The sequence below is a fragment of the Octodon degus genome, unplaced genomic scaffold (genome assembly GCF_000260255.1).
Source record: "Octodon degus isolate 3935 unplaced genomic scaffold, OctDeg1.0 scaffold00036, whole genome shotgun sequence".
NCBI lineage: Eukaryota > Metazoa > Chordata > Mammalia > Rodentia > Octodontidae > Octodon > Octodon degus.
Window position 1 is genome coordinate 1,286,263 of NW_004524612.1, and position 7,769 is coordinate 1,294,031.

The window sequence follows — 7,769 nt, forward strand, 5'->3', positions numbered from 1 at the left end:
TTGTATTCTGGGGTTATCCAATTAATTTACCTTTCTATGGGTAAGAATCATGTCCATTGTCACTAGTTTTTGACAATATTTTGAACTGGGAAATAGCTCAAAAATGACAGATATAACCTAGTAAAGGCTGCCAAAAGCAGACACCAATAGTCTACTTCCCTCTAAGTCAAAAGGTTTTCAAACCTTTTCCTCATATTTTATAAACATTTCCCACCATCTCTGAAAGTTGCTTTAGCCATCTAAAATTATATCAAAATAAATAGTAAACAGAAGTCATAAGCTCTTTAATGAGAGTAAAGCCCAATTACTTGAATAAAGGGGTAGCAGAAGGCCCCAAGGGTTCATTTCCTCCCCTCCCATAAGTGTTCCACATGGAACATTTCTACAGAACATCTGGGAACTCACTCTTTCATAATAACACTTCCTAATAGATTCATAGAATTTCATTCTCAGACACCTAAAATTTTACTTTTAATGATATCCCTTTTTTCTGTAGTACATATTTGAAAATAAACATCACTCAAAGTTTTGCAATGAAATAATATGTTCTCAAATATGATTTCCAAGAAAATAAGCTAAATTAGAATAAACATCCAGTTCAATCCCCTATTGTTAAACATAGAGACTCATATTTCAGTTGATAAAGCTGTAAGGAACATTTTTAAATATTTCATTTCCATAAGGTTAAATTCCTAGAACTTAAATATCAGAATTAAATAATATGGTGGGTTTTTTAAAAATGTTGGTACATAATTTCAAGTTGCTTGCCACAATATTGAATACTTACCAGCAGTATATGAGACTTTCATAAATACTTAGGAATATTATATTTTATAACTTTTGAATACATGACAATTGCAAAGTTGAAATTATCTAGTTTTACTTGAGTTTTCTGGACTAAAAAATACTAACTTTTTACATTATTTATTGAGTGCTTTACCTTCTATAGTGAAATTGCTTTGCCCATTTTCCTTTTGCAAAATAAAAAAATACCTTTTTTCTCATCCTGGGTACATGACTGATCCATAAATAACAGAAGACATTAATATGAGAAAAATATGCAAATCCATGCACAGTTCACGTGACACAGGAAGTTTCCTATGGAAATGAAGACCCAAAGAAATGAGTAAACCTGAAAATGTTCATGCTGTTTAATGAAGACCGGGCAGAAGAAGAGTGACATAATTGAGGACAAGAGTATGAACCAGAAGTGATAAACTAGGCAAAACCTAGCAATGTCATGGAGACTGTATCTTAGCTCCTTCCTTGGGTGCAAGGAGAACAGACCTCAACCGAGGGTCTTACACCAAATCATGGAGAAGTACAGAAGACCTTTTCAAGGTTTGAAGATATGCCTCAAAGGAAAATGATGAGGGGTTGGAGAAGGTCAGAGGGAGTTTCCTCCTTCTGGGGTTGTTTCTCAAATGCCAAAGTAACACATTTTAGGAGCAGAGGGTCCTTTATCCCATTACTCTTTCATTCTGCTATTGTTGAAGTTAATAAACTTCTGTAATATTGTCTTGTCCTTTTTTGTACAGTCTTCCATGTACAGTTATTTTAAACTTGAAATATTTGACTTCATCTAACATCTTTAGTGTATCTCCAAATTGGCTTTCAGTCATATACCTCAGGAATCTTTCAGATATCAAACTAATTAAATGCCAAAAATGCCACCAAGTAATTGGCCTGGTCCAATTAGAAAGCCATTATTGTTTTCAAAAACTAAGCAAAACTTCTGTTTATTTGTACAATAGATCTAAACATACAGTGACATCCATATACACACTTGCACGCCTACTTAATTGCAACACTTAGACCGGCATCTCCTTACTTTCCCCACCCTCCCCTCTAAAACCACTTCTCCATATTCTGATTCTGAGCCCAAATGTTTGAGATTCCACATATAAATTCCACCTTTCAGAAAGTTTAAGAGCAGTCCATTATGAATATGCAGTTCTTCACATATATCTACATCACTTGAAAACATTTAGCCTGGTTTCATAATTTGGCAACTGTGAATCTTGCTTCAATAAACATGAAAATACAGACATCTCACTGGCCAATGGGTTTCCAATCTCCTAGATAAGTTCCCACAAGTATATCATGTGACAAGTCCATTTTTCATCCATTAGGGAACCTTCATACCATTTTCTGTCTTAGCACAAATAAATTACATTTCCATCAAAACAAAGAATATAGAGGCTTCCTTTTGTCCACATCCTGAACAGCACTTATTTTTAATCTTTAATCATTCTGATGAGGGTGAGATGTTATTACATTGTGGCTTCAATTTACATTTTACAAATGATTGGTGAGGTTGAAAATTCATTCATATCATCTGTTGGCCATTCCTATGACTTCTTTTGAATAAGTTCTACTCAAGTTCCTCACCCATTTTTTATTTTTATTTTATTTTTTTTCTTTTGCGGTACCAGGGATTGAACTCAGGACGTTGCTCTTGCCAGGCAAGTGCTTATTCTACTGAGCTATCTCCCTAGTCCCCCACTTTTGTGTTTTTTGTTTGTTTATTTGTTTTGCGATGCATAGGGATTGAACTCAGGACCCTGTGTATGTCCACTTATTCTACTGAGCTATCTCCCTGGGCCCTTTTTGTTTTTTTCTTTCTTTTTTTCCATTTTTCAGTTCATTGTTCTCTTGCAATTTAGTTGGGTGCCTTATATATTTTACATTAAACTTTATCAAACGTGTGACTTAAGTTTTTCTCCCAACCTATGTTGTCCTGTTATTCTGTTGTTTGTTTTGCTATGCAGATTTTTAATTTGGTGTAAATTCCATTTGCCATTGTTACCTGCATTTTGAGGGACTATCCAAAATATCATGAACCTAGGCACAATATAATTCAACCTTCATTTTTTCTTACAACAATTTCACAGATTCTGTCCTTACATTTATATCTGTCATCTGTGGGTGTTCAACAGTTTGGCTTTCTGGAGCTGCACTGAGGGAGGAGAAATGACCTTGAGTTGTGTACAAAGTGCACGATACAGTTATTGTAATGAGTAACAAAACTTTTTCCTTAAATATCTTTATGAGAATGATTTTAAAAGAAGGTCAAAATATGTAAGCCATGGGTTGAACACTTCTGTAGGGTAATTAACTTTGTATTGATTTTTGTATATAGTGTCAGATAAAGTTCCAAATTCTTTGGTATAAAGTGTAGCACATAGGGCTAGAGTGGGCAAGAGGGGGAAGAAGGAGATGACGGTGGAGTTTTCAGAAGCTGTCAGGGAGAGTACTTTGAAAAAGCACATAGTCATGGCCTAGATCCACAGGATGCCATTTAGTCACGAGGCCATTGTCGTGCACATGGACCCATTTCTTCACTGCATGCTCCCCAACTTCATCCAAAGCCAAAACTTTTTGGAAGTGCTACACAAGGAATTTCTGAGCTTGGACTTCCATGAAAAGAATAATGACTTACGCAAGTTTCAGCAGTCTGATGATTTAAAGAAGAGCAGGGAGCCTCACATCTCAGCCTTATGGAAACTTCTGTTTGAAGATTTCTGGGCCTGGCTTTCTGACATTTCTAACATTGACTTGGAACCAACCATTGACATGTCCTCTGCTAAGTATGAATTCACTGATACCCTGCTGTGCCGTGATGATAAGTTGGAAGGGCCCCCGGTAGCCTGCATTCTGTACCTGATTCCTCCCTGGGACAGGGCCATGGGGGGGCGCACTGGACCTGTCAGCACTGATGAACACCTTCAGGTGAAGCAGATCATCAAATATCTTGTCCTTTCATAGAATAAACTAGTTTTCATTGAAGTGTCTCCAGTATCCTTTCACCAGTTGTCTAAAGTCCTTTCTGAAGAAAAGTCATGTTTGTCTATCAGGGGCTGGTTTCATGGCCCTTCACTACCAGGCCTTCGACCTACTTTGAATCCCTCGAACTTTAGTGCCCTCACATCCTAAAAGACCATGAAATCTTGTATGAGTAGATCAACTGTCTGAACATGGAATATCAAGCTCAAATTCAAGAAGAGTTTGAATAAAGGTCTAAAATTCTCTTGAAGGAATTTCTGAAGCCTGAAGAGTTCACAAAGATCTGTGAGGCGCTGGAGAAAGGAGAGGTGGAATGGAACAGCCATAGTCCTCCTAACAAAAGGTTTTATGAGAAAGCTGAGAAAAGTCAGCTCCCTGATGTACTGAAGGACTGCATGGGGTTATTCCCTCGGAGGTGCTGTTCTTGTTGCTTTCTTACTTCATAGGTCTGAAGATTCACTTCTTGGGCCCTTCAGAAGATGAGATCAAAGACAAGACAGAGGGAGAAGCAGCTTGAATGACAGGTAGCACTGAAGAGGGGACTAGCCATAGCTCCTCAGAGAATAATCAGGCAACCATTAGTAACAACAGCAACAAAGCAATGAATAGAGATTCAGCACCAGAGGAAGAAGTAAAAAAAAAAGTCAAGTGTTCCCACCTGCCAGGGGGAGCTGAGGTGTTGGAGGACTGAGCATTACACTTTAATCCATGAAAACAGCCAGGCTGAACTTGCCTTGGACTTAGTTCTTTTTTGTGACTGAAGGCTGGGAGCCAGAAGATGGTGGCTTTACTTCCTATATTGCCAAAGGCGAAGATGAAGAGCTGCTAATAGTGAATCCAGAAAACAATTATTTGGCATTGGTCTACAGAGACAGAGAGAGATTCTGAAGTGTGTCAAGCATATTAACCATCGAAGCCTAAAACAAAAGAAAACTTTCTCAAACAGAACTGGTTTCTCGGGCTTCTCGTTTGTTTATTATGAATAACAGGGCTAGACAGAGCTGGACAAAAGACACCCCTCATTTGGTCCTGGGGTTCTAGAAGAGCAAGGAGTGGAGAGCTCTGTGGCAAGCTCTCCGACAGTATTCTTCAATGCTTGTCCCTTAGTCAGATTCATGATTGTCTTCAGCCTACACCTTGAGCTTGGAGCTACATGTTTGTTTCTTGATTTTCTTTCTCCCAGTCCTGCGATTGAAGCCAGGGCTTTGTGCATGCTAGGCAGTGCTCTGGCACAGAGATACATCCCCAGCCCTTATTTTTTTTTCTTATTTATTTTTATTTTTTTTTAATTTTTAGATGCAGAGTGAATTTTAGAAAATTATTTCTGAAATGAATACATATTATGGGATTAATAATACATTGCACATTGTAAAATAATTATTTGCAAACTTAAATGATTATAACAATAAAAGTTGTCTAAAATAAACATGAAAAAGTGCTTACAGATCAGTCATATAATAGTTCACTCTGTGACAAAATCCAGAAACTTCTATTCATATAATTAGAGTTCTCAAAGTAGAAGGAGGTAGGCAATAAATATTTGTATCCATACTGGAATCCAGAAGGACCTCCAAGGTGAAGGCACACACTGGCGTTCCTCTGAGGAAACAGAAGCATATCCGTCCTTCTTCATTCTCCTTTATACCATCCAGGCAATGTGCTGCCCTAGGGTGGGTCTTCCATACTGTAGGACCAGGTCAGTTGAACTTCTCTTAACTAAACTTCTCAGATTCACACAATCACCCATCACAGGTGTACTCTATAAGGCACACTTTATAAGATTTAGGAGTGAATCTGACTTACAAATGCTTTCCCACAACAGAACTTGTTCGTAAATTCTTAGACTTTTCTACTCTGGAAATTCCATGATCAGTGATTTATTCTCCTTCTTTGTTAATGCTCAGATTTCCTACTTCTTTATTATTCAGTTTTAGTAGACTGTGTATGTCTAAAAATTTTTCATTTTTGCTAGGTTGTGTAATTTTTTGGTGTATGCTTGTTAAAATCTTCTTTTATCATTTATACTTCTATGGTGTCTACCATTATATCCCTTTCATTTCTGATTTTAGTTTTAGGCTTCTCTATTTTTTCTTAGTCCAACTAAGGGGTTGTTGATTTTACTTAATTTCAAAAACTAACTTGGCTAGTTGATATTTTATACTCTTTTCTAATCTACATTTATTTTTGCTGATCTTTATTATTTCCTTCCTTCTACTAACTGTGAGTTTACTTTGTAATCCCCTCTTTAGTTCCTTGAAGACCAGCACTGTCTTTCTGAGACCTTCCTGCTTCTTGTTGTCAGCGTGTATTGTAATAAACTTCCCTTTTACAAATATTTTTGTTGTACCTTATGTTTTGATATTTTGTGTTTCAATTTTTGTTTTAATTTGGGATAGTTTTTCATTTACCCTTTCAAATCTATGTAGGTTGTTCAAAAGCAAGCCATTCAATTTATGATTTTTCTATAATTCTTTCCATTATTGATTTCTAGTTTCATACAACTCTGATTAGACAAATACTTGATTTATAGTGGTGCCTCAGTTCAGAAACTTAGTTCTTCTTACAATTCTGGTCACAAACCAAATTGGAAAAGATTCTAAGTGGACAATTTGGTGATTAGACTCAGTGTTGACCTTCCAGTGAAATGATTCATTTCTCATCCAATTTGGTTTGTGACTGGAATTATGGAAAGAATGAAGTCTGCAACTGAGTCACCCACCACTGCAGCTGGTGGCTAAAGGATGAATCTGATTTATGAATGCTCTCCAATAACAAAATTCATTTGCAAATTGGACACTTAGCATACTATTTTCATTTATTATCTCTAACACTTCTGATGGAACCTTCAGGTTTCTCTCTGTATAAAGCTATGTCATCAATAAGTGACAGCTTCACTTTTCTCTGTTTGGATGACTTTTATTTCTTTTTGTTGTCTATGTATCTGTTTGGTGGGAGAATTTACATTTGGGAGTTGGAAGAATTAGCATTCCATAGTTGTTGGTTGAAATATCATGAATGTCTTTTTAGTCCAGTGGGTTCAAGTTTAATATTTCCCGGTTAATTTCCTGTGTGGATAATCTGTACATAGTTAAAGTAGGGTTAAAGATCCCTAGCATTATATTACAATGTATCTCTCCCTTTAGATTTTTTAGTACTTGCTTCACATATTTAATCATTCTAATTTGTGGAATACATTTATATCCCTTATGCTTTAGTAAATTGGCTCATTTAATTATATAATGACCTTCTTTGCTTATTTTGAGGTTTTCTATGTAAGATCTGATATACAATTATAAATATAATTATCCTGCTCTCTTTCAATTTTTATCTGCATGAGATATCGTTTTCAAGTCCTCATTTGCTGTCTATGTGTGTAATTAAAAGTTAGATGAGTTGCTTCTAGAAATCATGCGATTGGAATTTGTTGATTACATTAAACCACTCTTTTATCTTCAAATTGAAAAGAGAAATCCACTTACATTTAAGGTGATTTTGGCCACTATTTATGATATGCCAATTTGGCCAGATTAAGAAAACCCTGAAAAATTAGAGTACTTTGGGTGTGTCTGGGAGCATTTTTCCTCTATCATTGCCACCTTGCTTTGGAATTGACAACTATGGACTAAAACATCTACAAACTGAGCTAAAACAAGCATTTCTTCCTTTATATTTTTTTAAGTTTGTAAATAATATATTTACAATGTGCAATTTATTATTAATCTCATGTATTCATTTCAGAAACATTTTTCTAAAACTCACTCTATATATCTTTCACATTTCAGTGTTTCTCTACATTTTTTTAATAATTGTATTGATAAACAAATAGCAGTGAGACAGTTTCAAATCAAATTGGTAAGACAGTTTCAATAATTAACACATTGCATACATTCTTCCTAGTGGTTAACTGCTGTACAAGATGTGGACATGATATCCTATTTATAAACAACATTAGAACAAATCACTCTATTCATTAAGAGAATGTA

The 7,769-nt window shown here is 35.8% G+C and overlaps 1 pseudogene; it reads left to right on the plus strand.

Annotated features, from left to right (window-relative positions):
* LOC101565601 overlaps positions 1-4,772 on the plus strand; it is an 82,970-nt pseudogene extending 78,198 nt beyond the window's left edge.
* Positions 4,773-7,769: the final 2,997 nt, after the last annotated feature.